Consider the following 24,868-nt stretch of genomic DNA (forward strand, 5'->3'; position numbering starts at 1 on the left):
GAGAGAGAGAGAGAGAGAGAGAGAGAAAGAGAGAGAGAGAGAGAGAGAGAGAGAGAGAGAGAGAGAGAGAGAGAAGCAGAGACAGAGACAGAGAGAGATGAGGACTTTGTCTATTTCTAGATTACCTAACATTGAGTAACCTACTTCTGGGAAAAGACATACTTCTACCACATGGATAGCAACAGCCCTTTCCATTGGCTATGTTGACAGAACAGATTGAGTCTTCAGTCTTCAACAAAACTAGGAAAATCATGTTCTCTTTTCTAGTAGAATCTAGATAAGGTGACAGTCCTGTTCACAAACAGCATGGACACCATAAATTAATTAGTTGAGAGGAAGGGCTACCTTTCTCTCCACCTCCTTTTTAGCCTATGGCCTCAAAAATTAGACTTGGGGTTGGAGTTTTATTTTGGTTTGTTCTCTCATTTGTCTTCAGCTTTAGATATATGTGTTGATATTACCCATTGGATCACACAACTTAAGCCATGGAGACAGTTTCCAAGCCCAATGTGTAGCCAGCCAAAAATCCTAAGAAATTAGAGTGCCTAGGACTTGAGCCCAGTGGAAGGTTTTGGATTTGAAGCTTGGTATAACTGCGCAATATAACAACTCAGCCAAATTGTAAACATGATCCTCTTCCCCTCCCCAGTGTATTATAACCACAGGTGCTGGAGGGAAAGTATGTGTGTTTATTTTAGTTATGCTTTTGAAGTAAATATTAGTTTTTAAAGCTAATCTAACTATTAGTTGTTAAATGGACTAAGGTGCAGGTAATGCACTAAAATTGAGGGAATATCATCTGTGGGGGCTGGAGCCAATAGCAAAGAGTCTAAACAATCCCAAAGCATTTAAACACATTGGAGGATCCTGGGGAGGGAGTGAAAGGTAACATATCTTTAGGTAGTGGGAGCCAGGGTAGTTATTGTGATAGCTAGCTAGCTACACAGACAGACAGACATCTTATATTTATAGAGTTTTTTTGATGTTTGATCCACTATTATAATGTGAGCTCCTTGAGGATATGAATTGCTTTTGCCTCTGCCCTTTTGTTTTGTATTTCTAGTATTTAGCACAGTGCCTGGAATATAGTAAACACTTTTAAATGCTTGTTAACTGCCTGGGTATCAGTTTAACAGAAATCATAGTCTGTGTTCATTACCACTAAGCCTGCTGGGTCTAGTTCTTTCTCTTCCCCTCTAAAGTAGAGCCATATGGAGGCTGTATTAGCTATAGACCCAGCCACACCCTGGGTCCTCTAAAGAGCTAAGACTTGCTGGTTTTACTTGTTAGTGATACCTGGGATTTGGCTGGTAGAAGACAGAGATATTGCCATTGTTCTACTACAGCCTTCTAAATGCCTAAAACCAAATCTACACTAGGGGTATTATTTATATTATTTATATAGCCCTTTAAGAAAGGTACCCAAAGGCTATACATGTCATTTATTTTGATCCTCAAACCAATCCCATGGGTTAGGTACTATTATTATCTCTCATTTTACAGAAGAGCAAACAGAATTATCAAAAGACTTGCCCAAGTTCACACAGCTAATAAGTTAGTATTTGAACTTTTCTTCTCAACCACTACACCACCTACCTCTAAACTCCAGAGCTTGATCAGACATCAAAGATACAAAGGTCATCCACTGGATTCCAGATCATCTATAGTTGCCCTGACTTGCCACTGAACTTGGATGACTATGGAAGAGTGAGACTGATGATTTTGTGTAATTCTGCCTTACTTAAATCCAATTCACATACAAATAAAGAGATCATCCATAATGACTTCAATCATCTTTGAAAATGAAGGACAAACAACAATAATATCTAGTATCCCTTTGAAGGAAAAGCAAGCAGAACTCCAAGGCAAATGCAAGAGGATAGCTCTACCCATAACCTTCAACTTACCCCTAGTCCCTGGAGAAGTCCATCTACTCAAATATTCTGGAAATATACTTTTCATTCTGGAGCCCGAGTCATCTTAATGGAGGGACACATGAGTGTAAGCTTAATTAGCCTTCTAGTTCTAGCTGGCTCTCAGAGAATGCTTTGCTTTGCAATCCAGCAGACTAGCCATGGCACCAACTTTCATTTGTCCAGTACATCACATTCTGTCCATATTACACACACACACACACACACACACACACACACACACACACACACGTCACTATTTTCTCTAAGTCTTAAGTAAGCAAACCAAGAAGTACTATAACTTTTAGCAATTGTGTCAGTGTCAATTGACTGCTGAATGGATCACTATCTATATGAATCAGATCATCCCCCTGAATACCCTTCCATTATATATATAAGAATATTAAATCTTTGATGGAGGGAACTATCTCACTTTTTATGTTTATGTTACCCAGCCTGAGCACTTAATAAATGCTTGTCTGTTCATTCATTCTTTCCTTCAAACTTATTGATCCTTGTAATGCAAAGATGCACCAGAAGCTTTTGCCCTTGCAAAAGTTAACTGAAAACTTCTGGCAGTTAAAAGCCTTAGAATGCTGGCAGAAGTTCAGTTGGAACCTGAGGCTTAAAGAGAGCAGAAGGTCCAACTGAAGCTCTGCCTTTGGGTTTCGGCTTTGCTTTTGGCCTGTGCTTTGTCTCTGGACAATTTGAAACTAGCTAATTTCTCTGGACCTCTCCCTGACCTTCTCCATATTACACCCCTGTTATCTTTCCTGCGTTTTCCTTGTGGGCTCTGGGAGGAAGGGTGGATTTTGTGTTTTAGTGATTAGACTTTGTGGGTTTAGATTCCCTATGGGAAAGTAGGACATCCTTGAATCAAACTATCCCTTGTTTTATTGATTTAGTATATGTTCTACCTTAAAACAGCCAAATCTTTCCTGGCTGGGAGAGCAGGCTCTCTCTCAGTCTAACCCACTCCTGTGACCCTCCCCCATCTTGAATTTCTCCCTAGTGGCTGTCAGAAAACCCTTTACCCCTCTCTCCTTTCTGACCAATCCTGAATATTAATAAATTCCCTTGTTACCTACTCAAACCCTTTGGTGAATCATTGTGTCGAAGATTAGGCAAAGGTTGAAGAGGGAAGAAATTATTTTCTTTTATTTTCTGAGGGAACTGGCGGCATCCATCTTGGGAGGAAGTCATTGCCCAAGACTTCCTCCTGCACCCATCAGTTTCACTGACAGGGAGGAGCCCTTCGACTCCTCCCTCTAGGGACTTGAGACACTGACAAGAAAAGCCCTCAAGGCAGATTTAAAACATTTCTGACTGGCCCCACTCCTTGTGTCTTTAGAGATACCTTTCCTGCCTAGAAGGGTTCAGCCTATTCCCCCCAGTATCCTCTGTCTCTAGCCTGAGTGTCTAGCCTGTTTCAGCTGCCTATTCTGAATACCCCACCTATTCCCTTGCCATCCAATATACCGCCTTGTCCATTCATTCCCTAAATTCAGCCATCCCTTTCATTCCTCTCCTATCACCTCATTCACCTTCTACCCCTCCTTATTAGCAAGGATTAAGAGAACACACCAACTTTATTGACAACATCCTATATCTACCCAATGATCCTGCCTCTCTTGGTCAAAAACTAAAAAAGCACCTCATGTACTATTTCACAACAACCCTGTGAGGTAAGCTGAGGCTCAGAGCGGGGGATAACTTGCTTGAGGTTATAATTCCTGGAAGTGGCAGTGACAGCATTTGACTCTAGCTCACTCTTGGCTCTAATACCACTACTGCCTTCTGAGACCTAATATATGGCATCCCATAGCTGAAAGAATCATTGGATTACAGAGCTGAAGAGGATCTTGGAGTTCACTAAGTTCAATTCTCTCATTTCACAGAGGGGTAAAGTGAAGATCAGAAGTTAAGTGACTTGCCCTAGTTGCATAGTCAATAAGTGTCTGAGACAGAATTTGAACTCAGTTCTTCCTGACTTCACAACCATTCCTCTAGCCACTACAATCCTAAATGCCTAAAGAGTCAGAATGTTTCAAAGAAATAAACACCTAAATGATCAAAACTGAGTGATAGGGGACTCACTGAAGAGATTGTTTATTAGGAGGCTTTTATTACTATTCTGGAGGGTGTTTTCCCCATTAATGTTTTTCATTTTGTTGTTGTTTTCAGTTAAAATGTGTGGCTGAGCATCAGGACGGTAAGTGTGCTTGGGTCACAGTGACCTCCAAAGATGAACAAGCTGAGTTTTGCCAACCAATTCCCCATCTAAGGAATCAACACCCCTGCCAAGCACCTATAGAAGAGTCACAGTGAGATTCTTAGAAAGATGTTTTGCCTTCCTGTGTAACAGCCTCCTTTGAGGGATGCTCAAGGATTTATAAAAACAAAGTCATTAATTCTATGCTACACAGCCAGTAAAAAAAAAAGAAGAAAATGTAAAGTAGAAGAGGAAAACTAGGACTCTGAGAGATATGGAATTGAGTTCTTTAGCATCCATCCCAAAGTGAATTAAGGATTGGATCCCAGTGCACCAGGGCAGACCTCCAACCAGACAGAGGGGTTCATCATTTAACTTGAAATGTAACAAGACCAGGCATTCTTATGAAATATGAACTCTTTATTACCTGTACCTTTGGTATAATAAGAACATAATAAAGGTTTGTGGAGCTGAATTGAATTACCTTAAAGAAGAGAGATCTGTGTAAATGGAAAAGAAATCCATTTGGGAAAAATACTAGTTCTCAGCCTGATAATCAAGGTCCTCTCTTGTCTCATTCCAACCTACCTTTTCAACCTGTCTCTCACATCTCAGTCACACAGATCCTCTAGTCTATCTAACTTTATTGTATTTTGTACTTGCGTAATTGTATTCTGACATATGTGTAGAGCCCATCAGCTTGCTAGGAAGATGCAGCCTTTCTATATGGGGGCTGCTAGGGGATAGCTTCTGGGAGAATCAGGATAATGTGTAAGGGAAGTGTCCTGGAGAGATTATGGATGTTGAATGGGCATTCTTTTACCAGTTCTGATTGGCTAACCATGTGAAGGAGGTTTTCTGACTGATTACATCAAAAATGCCTATTACTTTGAGTAATGGCTTCTTTACTTCATTTGCTTCTTTAACTTCATTCATTGACTCATTGGCTCCTGGCATACAAAGAGAAACTATTCTGCACAGATAAAGGTCTTAGCCCTCTCTCTCCCCTCTGAAGTCATGTAGTCCCAAAAAACAGACCTTTTTGTTTGGTTGGTTGTTTTTCATTTCTGAGTAAGAGGGGTGAAGTTTCATGATTTTGTTGAGTTTAAAATGTCATGATTCCAGCTCTCCAGTATCCCAACATTCCATATTCTCCGGGCCAACTGTTGTATCCATCCCAGGATTATCAACATCTGAAGAAGCATGGAATGACCTTCTGGATCCAAGCTAGTGAAAGATGAAATTAAGATTCATCAGATAGTTGTACTACATATAGACATGAACTTGGTGGGACTGATACTATGTAGGAACTGAGCTAAACTTTGAGCCTGCTTTCCCAGAGATTGAAGTAACATATATAGTAACAAAATATACCCCAAAAGTATTGGGGGAAATGTTTGTATATTCATTTTTGCTATATCTTTGAAGCAAATATCATTTTGTTAAAGCTAATTAGCATTAAGTAGCTAAATAGAACTGTAGTGCTAGCAACTAGTCTTCAAAAATGAGGGGAACCCATCTGGTGGGTAGTAGAAAAGCTACATCCCAAACTCCCTTTGAGAAAGGAGAGTCTGCAAATATAGGTAGCCTGGCTCAGGAAGAGAAAGTCAAAGTTTATGTGATAATCAGATTATCTTCATTCCAGTCTCTGTGTCTTAACCTACATTGTGCTTATTTGTTGGAATGCTCATCCCCTTCTCCAAACATTCAAATCTTACCCAACTTTTAAAACCTTTCTCAAATACTACATTTTTTTACCATTTCAGTACTTGTCGATTTCTCTTCTGATTTTCTATAGCACTGTTTGAGCATTAGACACTTTATCATGTAATACTTCATCATCTAACTATTTGAATCAGGCAGTATGCTGGTACTTAAAACTAGATTATAAACTCCCTGTGGGAAGGGATCAGGTGATATTTTTTTCCTTATATTCCTCCTTCATTCCTACAATATGGCTTTGCATGTAATGGAAACTAAAATAAGTATTGATTAAAAAATTGAGTGAATGAATTGAATGAAGAGTAAACAAATGATTGAAGGCAATTAGATCTTGGGCCAACAAATGAGAATAAGAAGGTCAGACATAAGGATTTTTTCATCTCATCAAAATATTCCTAGAATAGACCCTCGATTTTTCCTAGTAATAACTCCAAGGGAGTGTCTATAGGAGGAATACTGTTCTGGTTGGTTGTTATTGAATAAAGAATTTTGAAGGCATTGAGTGATGGATGGTTTGGTGAAAAAAGTACTATATTTGAAGTCAGAAGACCTGGATGATGTGACCTTTCTTAAGTCACAAACTCTGAAACTAAATAGCTCCATCTATAAATGAATAGATAGCATATAAAGTTCCTTCCAATTCCTGATTCTATGATGTGATCATAAATGTACTATGAAATCAAAGAAATTTCCATAGAAAAAGTCAAAACATTTCCAGGAAGTGGGACTGAGAGAAATGGTAGTAAGAGAAAAAATGCAAGCTTGTTGTCACTTTCAATGAACTTGAAAAAATGAAAGAGGAAAGAAAATAATGTTCAGTGTCTGGAAGAAGGGGAGTTTATCTTTCTTCACCTTCCATGAAAGGTGGATTTATCACGAATTTCTTTCTTTCTTTTTCTTTTTTCTTTTTTCATTCAATAGTTCATTATCTTGTCAGCTGGAACCGCCTGGCTCCCATAGAACTCTCCATCACTTCTCCCCTGTCATCTCTGGAATTCACCCAAAGAGTCTGAAGCCATTATTCACCCAAGCCCTGTCCCTTCCACCATTTCAAACTTGAACTTGAGCTGGAATGCAGGGATAAATGACAACTCATCTCCCTTGATATGCCAGTTCAGGCTCTACATTCCAGGTAAGTTTGTCCATTTCCTTCTGGCTCAGTATTTTCCCATTTATAGTTGTTCAGCCACTTTTCAGTCATGTCCAACTTTTGCAAAAATATTAGAGTGGTTTGCCATTTATTTCTCTAGCTCATTTTATAGACGAGAAACTGAGGCAAAGAAGATTAAATGACTTACTCAGAGTTACACAGCTAGTGTCTGAGGATGGATTTGAACTCATGAAAATGTCTTCCTGATTCCAAGTCCAGCATTCTATCCTCTGTGCCGCTTAGCTGCCCCTTCCCCCATTTGACTACAAATTTCTGTCCAAAAATTCTCTTGTTTGCCAACTTATATCCTCTTGATCCTTTAAATTTCAACTCAGTGCTAACTCTTTTAGGAAAATCTCTTGTACTAATCCAGTGTTTTCCAACCTTTAAGAACCCACCTCATTCTACCTATTAAACTGGGTATTTTATTCATTTGAATTTGTGTTTGTATAATGATATATGTTTAATTCAATTCATCCAATATTTCCTAAGCATCAAATACTGTGCTGGCATGAGAGAAATACAAAGTTCACATAATCCATAGAATTTGCCCTCATGAAACTTATACACTAATGAGAAGATATTTCATTTTTGCTTCACTGGTAAGTAAAGTAGACTTAAACTCCTAAAATAATTCTGCACACTTTTATTTCATTAAATATTTATATCCAGTTATCGTCTTGATAAAAATGATTCCCAGATATTTTGGATAACCAGTCCTAACTTGTCTCAGGAGTTCCAACTCACCACAGCAGCCATTCTAAGTCTTCTCATCCTTTCTCAAGGCCCCCACAAGACCCACTGCCTTGAACACCTTCAGCTGAGGATCTGGTCCATATTTAAGACTGAAAACTGAGGCTCTTTGATGAAAGGTATTCCTTCTTCCCTCCTCATTTTCCATCACATACACATACATACACTCAATATATGTGTGTGTATGTATGTGTGGATGTCTTGACTTCTCTCTTCATACTCTATGATCCAGCTAGTTTTCCAAATATAATACTTCATCCCCAAGCCTTTACGTTGGCTATCCCATATGCCTGAAATGCTCTCCCTCATAATTTCTGCCTCTTGATTGTCCTGGTTTCCTTCAAGACTCAACACAAAACCTACTTTCCACAAAATGCTTTCCCCAATGAATCTTCCTTTTCCCCTCCTACTCCTGCTTTTCTTATTAGAGATCACCTTCCACTTAAACTGTATCTATCCTGTGAACATATTTTTAGTTACTTCCTCCCCCTCCCCCTTCAGAATATGAACTCCTTGAAGGCAGGGACTTTTCTCACCCTCTTTCTTGGAATCCCCAATGTTTGTTCAATGCCTAGTAAGCATTTAACAAATGATTGTTGACCGACTAAACAATAGTCTCCTAAGACTAATTGCCTGTTGGATATCTCTATTTCAATTGCCATAGACATCTGAAACTTAATCGGTCCAAAAGAGAATTGTTTTCTGACCCAGGGGCACCATGGCATAGAAAATAGAGACCTAACCTCAAAGACAAAAAAAAAACAAACAAACTAGGTTCAAATCTCGTCCACTTCTATCACATAATGGCTTTGTGAATGGGCCAACTCATTTAATCTCTTGGTTCCCTGGGCAACTCTACTAATGTAAGGTTCAGAGAAGGAGCAGGACTAAACTGTTAAAGGGAATTTCTTTACTTTGTAGCCCTTTATACTAATGAAACCACAGTTTTGGTCCTTATTCTATCTTCCTAGCCTCTTTCCTAGTTCTATAGAGATCATCACCTTCATTTTAGCCAACCAAGTCTTCAGCCTCAAAATTATCCCCAGTCCTAGACTCTCCTTCATTACCAATATTCAAATAGTTCCTTCACTCCCAATATCCAAATAGTTTTCAAGTCTTGTCAGTTCTATTCTCAGAGTATTTTTATAGCTATTCCCTATTACTTGACCTTCTTGCCTCAGTTTCCCCATCTGTAAAATGATCTGGAGAAGGAAATGGCAAGACACTCCATTATCTTTGCCAAGAAAACCCCAAATGGGGTTTCAACATGATCGAACAACAACAAGAATTGCCTGTTGCCCCTCACAGGGTTACTGCTATAGTTCACATTCTCATCATTTCCCACCTAAAGCAGGATAATAGCCCACAGAGAGGTGATCTCCCTGCTTCTAATCTTCTTTCCCTCCTTCCATCTATTTTCCACACAGATTCCTAAATACCTTTCTAAAAGCACAGACAAATCTACCGACATCACTTTCTTGATCAAGTAGCTTTAGTATCTCCCAATTTCCTTTAGGTTTAAATGCATACTCTTCACCTAAGCATTGTTATCCCTCCAATGTCTGATTCACACTTACCTTTCTAAACATATTCTATATTTCTAGGCAGGTTCTGTTTCATCTGAACTGGCCTGACTGCTGCTCCTGAAACTTGTCATTCTGGTTCCCACCTTTTTGACTTTGTATATAGTCCGTTCTAAACATCTGGAATGCATTTTCTCTTGGTCTCTTCTTTCTAGAACTTTAGCTTCTTTCAAGGTTCAGATCATGATCTATCTCCTCCAGGAAGCTATTCCTGATCCTAGTCGGTGCTTCTCTCCTCTTCTCTCTTCTGCACACCTCTCATGTCCTCTCCTCTCCTCTTCTTTCCTCAAATCCTCCTTTGTTCTCCTCTCTTCCCATTCCCTCCACTCCCCTTTCTTCTTCTCTCCTCTATCTTTTCTTCTACTATCCTGTTTACTTATCTACATAATTCCCAGGAATGATGAACCTTGAAGACAGAGACTGTCTTTCATCTTGTATTTGTAGTACCTATCACACAGTACTTTGCATATGATACAGATTTAATATGTCAGTTTAATGAACTGAATGAAAAACCATATAAGGACATGAAGACAGGCACTATTGTTCCCATTTTACAGATTTAAAAAAAGCCTGAGGCTCAGAGAAATTAAGATACTCAAATAATTTCAACTCACAAGGCTGACTTATCATTCAAGGGATTAAGAGCTTACTGTGTGCCAGTCAGTGGACAAAGCTCTGAAATTATCACTGTGGGAGTTTCCCAGGTGGGTTCCATGATATTCTAGGAAAAATTTTACCAACTTGAGATCTACAAGATTGGGGGTCAAGAAATGAGTAACTTTTATCTAACTGGGAGCTTTAATGTAACAAATAAGTTAAAAAATTTAAATTTAAGTGATCTGCTAGACTGAAAATAGAAGCAAATTTATTAGTTTACTAAGGAAGATCCCTTGGGCTAGGAACAGCTTCAAATTCTTAGGGTCCATTTTGGGTTTTTATAACTTTGTAGGTCCTCTTAGAGTATTCAACCAATCAGTGACATTTTTCAGTAGAGTGGAAATGAAGGAAGTATACAAACGTTAGGGTCATCTGAGTTGCTAGAAGTCAGGTTTATTCCTGTGAGAAATGCTTTTCTATGAGGTTAGACATCAGAATTGCAGAGGCTGCTTTTTAAAAAGAATTATTCTTGTTCATCTTGTTATTGCCAACAGGAGGGAAATAAAGTATAAGCCCCACAGTTCTGTTTCCCTATTCTTGGGAGTGACTTTATCTAGGGAGGACATTTCCCTAAAACTCAAAGTTTTTCACCTCTTCCACAATATGAAGAGAGTGAAGGTGGGAGTGGGGAGACAGTCTCTATCATCAAAGAGGTTATTTTAAATGATGGAGACAATACATAAATAACAAGGAACATTCAAAATATGCCTGGAGAGAGGTGAATACTTTAGGCTTTGTCCTCATTGACCATGAGAAAAATGGAGTGATAGGTAGAACATCCCAGAGATTTGCTCTTACTCAGCCTGAAAGACTATATGGACCAGAGACCATACTACAGGACGAGAAATCTGAAAGGGGAAAACACCAGCAGTTGGGAGTCTGGAGAAAGCCTCCTTAAAAAAAAGATGAGATTTGAGCTGAGAAGTAAGAGGGCAAAGCATTCCAGGCCAGAGAAGAATCCATGCAAAGTTTCAGAAATGGGAAGTGAAGTGCCCTATCTGAGGAACTGCAAGTAGGCCACTGACTGGACTGTAGAATTAGAAGGGAGAATGAGGAATCACGTTTAAGAAAACAGATGGGACCAGATAATGAAGAGCTTTAAATGCCAAACCAAGAGCTTTGTTTTTGGGGGTTTTTTTATCCTAGAGGTAATTAGGAGCCACTAAAGCTCATGGAATAGAGGAATGGCATTGTCAGACATACACTTTAGAAAAATTACTTTGGCACCTGAGTGGATAAAATGGAATTGACAGAGACTTGAGTTGTGGAGATCAAGTAAAGACTGTTGCAGGGTGGATTAAGAGCCAGGACTATACATAGGAGGTCCTAGGTTTAAGTCTACCCTCAAATACTTCCTAGCTATGTGATCCTAGGCAAGTCACTTAACCCATATTGTCTTACCAGTCTTCTGTTTGGAAATCAATACACAATGTTGATTCTAAGACAAAAGGTAAGGATTTAAAAAATAAATGCTATTGCCATAAACCATGCCACAAGTAATGAACTCTTGAACAACATTAGGGTTTTGTTGATGGATAAAATATGAACATAGAGGATGTGGCAAAAGTAGAGGCACTGAAATATGGAAGTAGATTAGATATGTAGGATGAGTGGGTGTATTAGGCACCTGCTATATGCTGAAAACTGGGACAAGCTCTAGGAAAGATATAAAGATAAGATATTCAGTTCAATTTGATGAATACTTCCTAAGCATTCATTATTGAATACAGCAAAATAGTTCAGTGAATTGAATACTTGAGTCAGAAAATCTAGTTCAAATCAGGCTTCAATCATTTACTAACTATGTGACCCTGGGTAAGTCACCTAACCTTTGATTATCTGACAAAAAGAATCCACTGGATCTACTGGAAAAGAAAATGGCAAATGAGTCCAGTATCCTTGCCAAGAAAACATCATGGATAGCTATAATCCATGAGGTCACAAAAATTTGGACGTGACTGAACATCTGAACAACAACAACTGTATGCTGTAACTATACTGGGCTCTGGAGATACAAACACCAACACAAAGTGCTGACTTTCAAGAACTGGCAGATATGATTCCTGCCTTCAGGAACATTATAGTTCAGGGGATATGGCATTCAGAAATAAACTCTAATACAACATAGACCATCATAAGTGTATTTAAAAGGTATAAAGAGTGTTTTGCAAAGGCTGATAAAAATTGTGGCTGAAGGGTTCAGAGAAGGCTCCATAGTAAAGATAATATCTGATTTATTTGAAATAGATTTTGAAAGATTTCAGCAGAAATATAGAAGGATATTCAGGCATGAATTTTATCATGATCAAAGACATAGAAAAGGTAAAATGCATGATATATATATGGTAAAATGTCTAGTTTGGCTATAGAAGGAAAAGACATAAGATCCTGAAAGGATAGTACCAAATTGTAGGAGGAACTTGAATGCCAAAGCAAGAGTTCCATAGAAGATACACCATGGTGTAGCAAAAAGAACGCTGGCCAAGGAGCTAGCAGACAGAATTAGATTCCAGCTCTGCTAACTCCACTCCCTTCTACTTACAGGGATCATGAGCAAATCTCTAATTCTTTCTGCAATTCTTTCCTCCTCCTTATAATAAAAATGTTTGCCTCTAGACAGTCTCTGAGGTCTCTTTCAGCTCTAAAGCTTGTGAGCCCAGGTCTTCTCATTCTGAGTCTATTTTTAATTCTCTTTTACCATGAAGCCTCCTTGGAAGATTCTAAATTTAAGAATAGCTAGTGTTGACATCTTTCCTTCATCCTCCTTTCCTAAGAAATGAAGCAAAGAATGAATCATCATGCCCTCAAAAAACATACATTCTAGAGAGCTGATAACTTTTAAAAGATTATATAAAAGACTGAAAGAGGGTAAGAGAAGAAAGAAGAAATAAATGGAAAAAGGGAAGCATTGGTATGAGAAATAGGAGAACTCTATGAGAAAGAGGAGAAAGAGGGTAAGAGAAGGAAGAAGAAATAAATGGTAAAAGGGAAGCAGTTGTATGAAAAAGAGGAAAACATCATCATCTCACATGGAGAAAATGAAATGACAGAGAACTCGAGAATTAATCTTGCTTCGTCTAAGAATCTATATGAACTAGTGATCATGCTACACAACTGGAGAAAGCCATAGTGAATGACAGAATACTGGGAAGAAAAGATAAGAAAAATGACCACTTCCCTTCCTTTTTACTACATTTTGGATTTCTCATGATTTGGATACAATTAATAGAGACCAATGGACCAAAATAGAATGGAAAGGGAGAGAAGGAGGGTTCCTATAGACCTTCATATTTAGAAATGTAACTCCAAAAATAGACAAAGATTTTTAGGATTTTCACTTGACCCTGCCATCTATCCTCTAAAGTTTTGATCATATATCTCTTCTCCCTTCTATTTCTTCACCTCCCATTTACTTCTCATTTACTTATAATCTGTTTTCTGGTCCATTCATTTGCCTGAAACTGTTCTCTCTGGGTTACTAACATCCTTTTAACTATTAAATTCAGTGGCCTTTTATTAATTCCCATTCTACCTGACCTCTCTACAACTTTTCTTATTATCCACAGCTTCCTTCCCTTCTACTCTCTCCTATCCTTTGGATTCCATAATCTCTTGACTTTCTTACTACTCATCTGACTGGTTATTCTCACTCTCCTTTCTACGTTGGCATCATTCTTTCAGAATAGAAGAGATTTTGCATATATATATATATATATATATATATATATATATATAAAGATATATTCTGAACTTTAGTCCTGCATTATCAACATCTTGCTACAAAGCTTTAATGGGGTGTCCTAAAGACATCTCAAACTCACAATGTCCAAAAACTCACTCATATTTCCCCTCAAACCTAGTCCTTCTCTAAACTTCCATATTTTAGGCATTGTCATTCTTCAGTTTACCTAGTTTCATTACCTTAGAGTTGAATTAATCTTTTTTCCTTTTCCCTTACCCCAGTCCAGATCAATAATTTGCCAAATCTCATTGACTCCTCTTCTACTTCTTATATCTATCAGCCTATCATGCAGACTCTAATATTTAGACAAATATTGCTTCATTCCTGCTTTATTGCAATAATTTCCATTAGGTGACCATACTGCCACATTCTGTCCTCTCCGATCTGTTCTCCACACAACTGACTTTAATATTTTTAAAACACGGATATCAAAATTCTTCAGTAGCTCCCTATTGCCTCTAAAATGAAATACAAAATTCTCAGCCTAGCATTTAAAGCCCACTTATCTTTATAGTCTTGCTGAAAATAATAGTCTTGCCGCATAATCAAAAACTGGAATATTTTCTAGTGAAAGTAGTCTACTAACTCTCCCCCACATGACATATTAACTTCTTCCCTCTGCTCTGGAGTGCATTTCTTTACCCCATTTTGTGGAACTTTTAACCTCATTCAAAGAATAACTCCTGTACCATGTTCTGCACATAGCTTTTGGGGAACCATTTCCACTCCACCCTGGTTTTTAGTATTTTATCCTTATTGAAATTACTTCAGTTCAACAATGAACATTTGTTAAGTGCCTAAAATTTGCAAGGCAATTTGTTAAATGCTAAGGATGCAAAAAAGAAGAATAATGTCTATTCTTGTCCTCAAAGAATTTACATACTGCTTGGAGGAGGGGATGATATATATACAAGTTAATAAATGCAAAATATATAAAAATACCACAAAGTAATTTTGAGAGTTGCTTTGTAATATTTTTTAAATTTACTTATCATGTCACATTTTGCATATAGTAAAACGTGAAGTCCTTAAGGTCAGAAACTTTCTTTTTTCCCTTTGTATACACATTGCCTATCAAAGAATAGGTACTAAATAAGTGTTGGTTGAGTTGAAATAAATTGGTTCTAATGGGTTAATCATTCAAGGTTGTCTTTTTAAAAAATGTCTTCCTTTTAATAAAACTTTTCTTCTGTAATATTATGAACCATATGCTTACAAGTGGGTTATTTTCTCAGTATAATTGGGGCTCTCTGAATAGTTTCCTAGGTTTCTTGGATGGGGGTATATGAGCCAAGAGAAGCAAGAAAAGGCGAACTGAGGTCCTTCATCTCACTGAGAGTCCCTGACACAAAGACTTACCCAAACTATAAACAGAAAGCTGGCTCCATTACTTAGGCTGCCTTCCCATTCACCTTTAATGAATGAAGCAGTCTTATGGCACCCCATCTATAACAAGACACAATAACCTCAGACATCCCCATTTCCCTTCTGTTCTAAGCTTATTGTCTTTTTAAAATCACTAAATCTCCATCTTTTCCTCAGGGTCCTAGTGCTGAGCCACAAGTCTGTACCAATTGAGTCCCCCTGTCTCTCTCTAAAGGTGCCTCACAATGATTTTCTATTTGGAGGCTATGAAGGTTCAAAGTTAGGGGTACTTTCCCAGACACATAAAGTCCCTTTTTGTTTGCATATTGGAATACTATGGAGCAGGGGAATCAATACTAGAGCCAATTTCTCATTACAGCCTTTCCACATCTCAGAGAGAAATGCTTCTTTTCTTTCCTTCATTACAATACAGCAATGAGTGCTTAAGAAGGAAGGGGTCAATGCTTTCAAATAAGAATCTTAAATCAATCAAAAAATTAACCTATGTTGACCCCTTCTCAATTATTGCAATAATTTTTCACCTTCATACTTTTTGTTTGCTCTCTAGCCTTCCTGAACATAACCGATACATCACAAGAATTACAGAAGGTCCAGAAGGGAGCCAGAGAAGTCAACCATTCTATCGCCTTCAGGCAGGACCATTACTTCAACATGAGGTAATGCATTTAAAGACATACAGAGGGATGACCACCAGGGTCACTCATTCCAGTGCTTGTTAACCGTTATTGTCAGAAAGATCTTTACATTTAAAAGATTTCTTTGTGCTGAAATTTGGGACCAACTGCTCTTTTTCAGACCTTCATGAAAGCTTCAGAACAACTGATTATCATTTTTAACGGTCCATCTCTTCTCCAGCCTAATTCAGGTGACTGTGTTTCATCTTTCTCTATAAATATGCTATTTCAGTGATCATTCTTACAACTTTGATTAATTAGATTAATAGAATTAATTAATTAAGTAAGTAATTAGTAGAATTAATCTATGCATAGATCAAGCATTTAATAGACACTAACTATATGAAGAGCAGTCTGCTAAGAACTAGAGAAACAAAGAAAAAAGTGATTGGCTGATTTAGAACTTCTTATAAACTCACTTGAAGAGTGACCACAATTACATATGTTCCTGTAAATATGGGAAGGAAATACATATTTAAGCAACTACTATGTATCAAGCATTTTGCTATGCGCTTTACAAATATTATCTCATTTAATCCCCACTACAAGCCTGGAGTCTTGGTACAATTATTATCTCCTTTTTATAGTTGAGGAACTGAGGCAGGCAGAGATTAGGTGACTTGCCCAGTCACACAGCTAGGAAGTGTCTGAAGTTGGATCTGAATTCAGGTCTTCTGATTCCAGGCTCAACACTCTAGCCACCATACTGTCTAGCTGCCTAGATAGGTGTATATAGTGTCAACTCCGGTTCAAATTTGTCCCTGTTCCCAGAGAACTCTCCCAGAGGGAAGTCCCAGAATAACCCAGTTCAGACTGAACAATAGACTTTAAAGTACTTAGTGATCCCACTGTAGGTGGGACTAGTAGACACAGTCAAATGTTAAATACCGTTTTTTTCCTGGAAGTTTCCCCCTTTGTATCAGTGATCCATTCCCCAAAAGACCCACACTTGTGCAGGAACCATCCTTTTAGTATCCACTGCAGTAGATCACTCCCTAATGTCCCAGCCTTTGGCTACAGCCTTTTTCTCAAGCCTGCGTTACAACCTGTCAGTGTCTGTTTGATGTCCTGAGTTCCCCAAAAGATATATAAAATCCCTGTTTTATTGTTCTTTGGAGAATCATTTTGCATGTTAATTCTCAAAGAGATACTCCTCCCATAGTTCCAAAGCCCTTTACTTTGTGTGGTTTTTAGGCACTTAACTCTGTGTGGCGACTGAATATTTAACACTATCTCTTTCTTGATTAAAGATTTGATTTTGATGAAATACTTTCTGTATTTCTCCAAGTTGACAATAGAAAATAAATACAAGATAAGTTGAGAGTGGATGAAGAGGTATTGACCTCTAGGAGATCTGGAAAGGCTTCATATAGAAGGTAAAAAGTTTAAGATAAAGTTCTTGCCTTCAAGCAGCTTACCACCTACTTAAGGAACCAACATTTGCATATTTGGAACAATCAGAAAATTCAAGATGGTATATCATGAATTGCAAAATTAAAAATAAACCAGTGTCATCATGAATAGGGTAGGCCATAAATGCTAGGGGTAGTGTTATATTTGTTAAACAGTGATATTTGTGGGAAGCTGCAAATGCCAGTGGTCTATAGAGTAATCAGGTCTTGCTTATCTTTAATTTATGGAGATGACACACACACAGGCTCTCAAGTGGGCTTGTCAGCAGGGAGGGGTAAGATTTTGGGAGTGCTCCTTGCTTCTACCCCCTCCCACAAAGCAGTTAGGAAATCAGTTACAAATGGAGGTTGATCTGTTATCTTCTGATCTCAGGCAGGAAACTAGGTAAGGCTGATCTCCTAAAGATGTTAACTTTTCTAAACTATTTCCCCACAGGTTTGAGTAGGGGAAAATAGGAGAAGTTTGATGTCTTAAAGCTTTCAGGGACAGAGGAAGGGTCAGGCTTTTGGGCCACATGGCAGGATGAGCTCAGCTTGAGGAGATATAAGTATTTCCCTAAATAATAGCCAGGCACAGCTCCCAAATGATGAAGGGTTTAATGATATGTGGGGAAAGGAAGGAAGGGAGATTTAACAAGGATAAAATAAGGTCAGGGAAGCCCTAAACTGTTAGGTCCAAGCAGCCCCTCCCCCAAGAAGGGAGAGGTATCCTTTATAGCTAGTTTGCCCTCAAAGCCTATAATTAATCTTTTCTAGTATCTAAATAACTAAATAGTAATAGTTGTGATGTTGCTTGAAGGTCTAGTCAAGCTAAAGCAAGGTTGGCAGCAGAGAACTGACCTTGCCTTTGTATAGATTCAAGCCTAAAGCTCCCAAGAGTCCCAAGATCTGAGATCAGCAAACACAGTAACCTGCTCACTTCAACCCCTAAGAATCAACTGCCCTTAACTGTCTTAAACTGCCCCCTCACCCAGAGTTCTGGGGAGCGGGGGGAGAAGCCCTCTGGAATTCTGAGCTGTGGCTTGACCCCCTCTCTTGCAACTGGAATTCCACTCTGCCATATCAATGTCACAGTAGTCTGAAAGGAAATCATCAGGAAGACAGCTGGTGTCCCCCAGAGAGAGAAAAAAGAGAACTTGTGAAAAAATAGAAGAACTTAGAGGAAGCATAAGTTCATCCCATCCCCATTTGAAGAATACTGGATTTTTGTTAATTCACTGAGTTTTAACGAGTGTTAGTGTCTTCCTCCTCTACTCCACAATACTTGATGCTTATTTTATATATACTTATGTGCACATTTCCCTCTCCCCGCCACATAAGGTCCTTAAGTCATATATTATTTCATCATTGTTTCTCTACGTACATAGGAGGTATTTAATAAGTAGATATAGCTAGCATTTAGATATCAGTTTAAATTTGCAAAGTACTTTACAAATATATTAAGTTTTGTCTTCACAACAGTCCTGGAAGGTAGGCATTATTATTATTATTTCCATTTTACAAATGAGAAAACTTGGGTAGAGAGAAGTTAAGTGATTTGCCTAGCATCACTCAACAATTAGGAGTCTGAAGTAGAATCTGAACATGAGTCTTCCTGACTCCATGTCTCTACTTACCCACCCAGTTGCCCCACTAATAAATGTTTGTTGACTCATTGATATAACCAGCTTAAAGATACTCAAGATCCTTGAGGGCAGGGAACATGTCAATGGTCCTTGTGTCCCAACATCTTAATATAAGAATAATGATCATGGTCATTTCTTTGTTACCTATAGACACTTATTTAATCCATAATCTTTCCTTAATCACTCCAGCCCATTTCTGCCAAACACAGGCATGTGCCAGTCTAGCCCAGTTTCTTTATGCATGAAACTGAGTGTTTCTTGAAGTGTCATTACTTCCTACCCACCTTTTGAATCTTCTCAAGCTAGCTTGTGCCTCATGATTGAAAAAAAATTCTGGTCCCCCTCCCTCCATCCTCTATTTACTCCCCCCCTTCTGCCTAAACTAATAAAAGATGAAGCGATTGTGTTTTAATAAAGAAAATTGATTTACCTTTTCGGTTCTTTAACAAATGGTAGTGCACACAGATCTCTAAAGATTTATGCCCACAATTTGCAAAATTATTTCTCTATCGATCAGCACAGGCTTGTTTTCAGTAGGTTCAGTCAATTAAGTAGTAACATTCAGGTGGGTGAATTAGTCAATCCTATGAAGTCAGCTGCCAAAAGCAGGGAGCCTCATCTTCCTGGGTGAGCCAGGGATGTTTTCCCCCCAGGTATGTCTATCAGCTAGAGTGGGTGCATAAGAACATCCCAGGAGAGATGGAGCAGTGACAGTGGGAAGTCAAGAGAGAGTTCAGATACCAGGATACCTGCAATCAGAATGCCAGACATCCTGTGGCTCTGACAGTTGGATCACAAGTGATAGATGGTCAGTCTGAATCTCTGTGGGTCTGCTAAAGGGGAATAGCAATGCCAAGTGTATGGGGGAATTTGCTTACACAAAGCCCAGTTGATGATTCCCTTTTCAATGCTTTCATCATATCCTCAGGAGCTCCAGCTAGCTATTTTCTCCCCTCTCCAGTCCAACATTTTACTCCATACTCCCCGAACTTAGATACCTCCCTAAAATCTGGTGCACCTAAAAACACAACACAAGGCTCAAAAGAGATTTTCCCTATTTTCAAAAAGAACAAACCAGAAATATCACCTTTGTCCTTAGTTCACAGCTTGGGCTGGCCCTCAGCAGAGCTGTGGGGCTCACATCTAAGTTCCTAGATCTAGTTTCCAGTAGATGTTGCCTGGGGTAACACAGCAGGTTCCTTTCCTTCCTCACTGGAGGTTTTTCCTTGTGCCCATTATTCCAGAATTGTAGCCCTCCCCCTTATCTCTTGAATCCCTCATCCTAATAAGTCATGCTAGCAGCAAATTCTCAGACCAGTCCTCCTAAGTACACCAAAAATACTTTATTGCAGGCATGCTGGTGTGATGGATGTTCAAACTGCACAGGAGTAAGTAATGTAAGCATCTAGTACATTTTGTTCCAACTTCAGGGATGAATTAAACCTATTCTTAGTTCCTCCTGCTTATTTCATTGAAAAATCTGCATTTTCTTTTGTGACCTAATCTACTTCTACTCCTAATAAAATATAATCAAATACAAAATCCTTTATTTGGTGTTCAAAACTCTTCATCACCTGCCTCTCCTCACCATCTTTCCAGCCTTCTTACACCTCATCTCCCATTCCCACAACATGCACATAGTCTTTAATCCAGTGACTCTGGACTCCTTGCTGGTCCTGGAACAAGCCATTCCATCTGCAGCCTCTGGAAGTTTTTATTAGTTATTTCCCCAAACTAGGAATATTGTCCTTCCACATATCCTCCCAGATTCTCTGGCTTTCTTTAAGTCTAAGCTAAAATTCCACCTTCTCCAAGAAACTTTTCCTGACTTAACTTAATGTTAGTTCTTTCAGGTGTTGTTCAGTCATTACAGTACTGTTTCTTTTTTGGAGGTTTTGAGGGGTTCTTGGCAATAATAATGCAATGGTTTGTAATTTCCTTTTCCAGGTTATTTTACGATGAGGAAACTGAGACAAACAGGGTTAAATTATTTGCCCAGGTTCACACAAGTAGCAAGTGTCTGGGGTCGGGTTTGAACTTGGGCCTCCTAACTCCAGACCCAGTCACTGTGCCACCTTCTATTGATTATCTCCAATTTATCTTGTATTTAGCATGTTTGCACATAATTTGTTTTTATCTCCTCCATTAGATAATGAGCACTTAACATGCAGGGATTATCCTTTGCCTCTGTTTCTTTATATCCCTAGTTTATATATAGCACAATGTTTGGCACATAGTAAGCATTTAATAAATGTTTGACACACTAATCCAATCTCATTTTCCTTCTATTTCATAAAATGTTTGGCTCCTTTTTTAAAATTGGTTCCTATATCATACTCTTATCCAGATTGAGGTGGTTTCTTTTACACAAAATATCTCATATTCTTGCTCTAAAAATAAAGGATAAAAGGTTGTTTTGTTTTGTTTTGTTTTTAATTTGGTACTTAGTAAGCTTCCTGATCAACCATGACAAGTCACTTCATTTGTATTTATTTGTTAAATAGTGCACAAGTACATCTTAACTCAACTACCCAAATATGTTATGAGTGATACCTGTAGTATTTGATACCTCTGTTCTGTTGCAAGGTCAAAAGCCTAGCATGGCTTCATCTTTTCCCTCATTTTGAATTTCCAGTGCTTAACACAGTACCTGCTACATAGATCCTTAATAAACATTTATTTATTGATTGTTTGATTGACTGTATTTCACTCTATTGTACCTGACTCCATGGGTTCATGCCTTTCCCAGAGGAGCCCAAAAGTCATTTCTTTTTTTTCCTTTTTAACATTTTTTAAGCCTAGAAATCACTAAGGAAGATCCTACTAAGGAACCTCAGTCAACCAAGGCGGATCAGCAACTAATCTTCACCTTGTAGTCTGAGAACTGCTGGGAGGTTAAGTGAATGGCTTAAGGACTCATGGTTTGTCTGAGAGGAGGGATTTGCCCCTACATCTTACTGACTTCTAGGCCAGTTCTCTATCCTTGCTACTGTTTCCTTAATAATTAATATAGGTCAGGGGTAGCTAGATGGTTCAGTGGATTGAGAAGCAGACCCAGAGATGGGATGTCCTAGATTCAAATCTGACCTCAGAAACTTCCTAGCTGGGTGACCCTGGGCTTAATCCCCATTCCTTAGTCCTCATTACTCTTCTGTCTTAGAATTGATATTAAGATAGATGGTAAGGTTAAAAAAAATAAGAGAGTTCCCTCCATTCCAGAAATCATAGATATGGGCCAATTATACAGTTTTGAGCATCAATATTGTGTATATATGTCTTAGCCCAGAGGTAATGAGAATAATGGGGAAAAAGTAAACTCAACTTCTCATCCCACTTCAAATACTTACAAGCTGTTAGAACTAATATATCTAATGTGTATTAATGTAATATACATTATGTAATATCATAATATATGAGATTTTCAAACCTTAAAATACCTTTAAAATGCCCATTGTTGTTAGTAAGTATCTTCCCCTAACAAGCTTCGATTTCCATATCTATAAAATTGGGGTTTTGTATCAGGTGACCTCTGAGGTCTCCTAACTCTAAATCCTGACCTTCCAACAAAATATCCTTCTAGATCTTAAGTCTTTTCATGGCAGGAACTGCTTTTTGTCTTGATTTTGTATACCCTTTGTACACTGTAGGAGTACACATGTAGGCGAAACTTAAAAAATATTAACCATGCTGCAATCAGGAGGCACAAAATCTTTTGGGGGTGGCAGCAGTGCTCCTGGGTACTGATATAAAGAAGGACTGAATGATCCACCACCACAAAGTGCTTATGTTCATGAGTCATCTGGAAAGAGCTTACTTGCAAAGCCAAGTGAATAATTTCTGATCACAGTTAAGGCTGTCCCACAGCTAAATTTTAAAGTAAGCAAAAATTTCTTTGATCTATAATCATCCCTGGTCCTGATCCCAGGACCCTCTTCTGCAGGGATTTGTCCTCTCAGCTTCAGCTAAGTTTATAATCAAGCCCTGTGTATGAACTTCATAAATGCTTCTTGACTGCTATGTTAGCCTAAGATGACCCTTTCCCCAAAGTTTTGTGAATATTAAATAAAGGGCTCTTTTTTCAGACCCAATATTATGTTTTCTGCATAATAGAATCTCAACCATTGTGACAAATGGTGGCAGAGATACTTTTGGAGAAGAAAGACTTTCTCAGGATCCAAATCACACTACACAGGTAGTCACCTATTCTTTCTATTCATAAGGGGTTGGGATGGGAGGCTGGGGTGGGGGAAAACAGTGAGAGAAAAACTGCTACCATAACCCCTCAGGAAAAACTTAAACTTTTTGTGTGTCAAGGAACCCTTTAGCAGTCTAGTGAAAACTATGGGCCATTTCTGAATAATGTTTTTAAATTTCTAAAATAAAAATAGTAAGAATGTTTTTAATTGTGTTGAAATACAGTTTTCAAAATTAAAAAAAAAAAAAAAGGTTCCTATACCTCAGGTCAGAACCTTTGCTTCTCCTTCCTAGTATTAAGAAAAGCTGGATTCTGAATATTCTCTTTTTCTACCTTTACTTTTCCATTGCAAACACCAAGATTAATTTTCTTTTTCATATGGGAAAGACAAAGAAGTTTATTTCAGAGAATCTTTTCTTTGGAAGAGACCTCAGAGGTTATCTGTTCAACCTTTACCTGAAATATGCATCTCATCTCTACAGACTCCCTGACAAGTATTCATTCAGCTGCTCAAAGACCTCCAGGAACAGAAAGCATGCTACCTCCCCAGGCAGCCAATTCCATTTTCAGGCAACTCTAATTGTTAGTAAATTCTTCTTTATACTTGGCCAAAGTCAGCTTCCCTTGAACTTCCACCCACTGGTGGATTGCTGAAAACCTTTGAGTTCTTTCCCAGTAAGAAAGAATCCAAATCTAGTGCTGGGAATAAAAAAAAAAAAAACACAGCATTTGATTCTGCTAACCCTGGCTCACCATTACATTATTTGTATATTACTCAATGATTTTCATTCATTCTTTTGACATCTACCTGAGCTGAAAACTGTAGGAGGTGCTAAGGCTAGTTAGAAAGTTAAGAAAATTATTTTCCTTGCCTTTCATTTTTCTAAACCCCCACCACCACCAATTTCTATCTCCAGTACTGTTCTTTCACTTAAAAGAAAGGCACATTGGTGCATCTGCGTGTGATAGTAAGAAGCATTTGAGTGAAGCCCCTGGTCCCAAGTATTGTCAGAAAGAAGACACAGGACTAAATGATCCATTGGTGAGTTCCGGTCTGGCAGTTTCCATCTAACCTGCCAAGTGCCAGGTAATTGGATTGGTAATGGAATATAGAGACTTTCACCTTGGGGTCACTTCTTCAAATCCAGCCAGAGAGATGGCTGCAGCTGAAAGTCATTGTTTTGGAAGCTGCTTCCTGCTGTGTGGGAAATGTCCAGTTCTGGGTCTAGTTCCTAGTCCAGGTCCAGTTACAATACAGGATTTTGTACCTGCATTGCCTTTTATCACCAGTAAAACTCATGGAATCTGTGTAAATAGAATCCACTCCTCCCCACAGCTTGTCAGACCTCACTACATGGCTGGATGTCATGTGAATGCTCCAAACAGAGGCCACAGGTGAAGAGCCCTAGTAACATGACCAGGAACTAAAGATTATGGGTCCAGGTCAAGAGAGAGGGTAAAGGTGTGGTACAGGACAGACCCATTCTCTCTATTCCCTTGGAGGCAGCAGTGGAGCACCATGGGCTGAGGGAGACAGCCTTGTGGAGAAGCACATAGTCAGGGTTAGGTTAGATTAGGCTTAAATCTCTGTATATATATTTTCTCTATTTCAAGTGATTATTAATAAACTCTACGGAAAATAAGAACCTAAAGTTATTAATTTAAATCTAACAAATCTAAAAGGAAAATTATAGAAAAGTCTGACAAAGTACCTTTGTGGGAGTCATAGGGCTTATGGAGAGAGAAGTTTGGCCCTGGCTTCCCCTATACTCAAACATTTGGGAGTCATTGTAGGCAGAATTGTAATATCTCAGAAGGTTCTATGATAGCAACGCACAGCTGTC

This window comes from Gracilinanus agilis, chromosome 3 (assembly GCF_016433145.1).
Source record: "Gracilinanus agilis isolate LMUSP501 chromosome 3, AgileGrace, whole genome shotgun sequence".
NCBI classification, from domain to species: Eukaryota; Metazoa; Chordata; class Mammalia; order Didelphimorphia; family Didelphidae; genus Gracilinanus; species Gracilinanus agilis.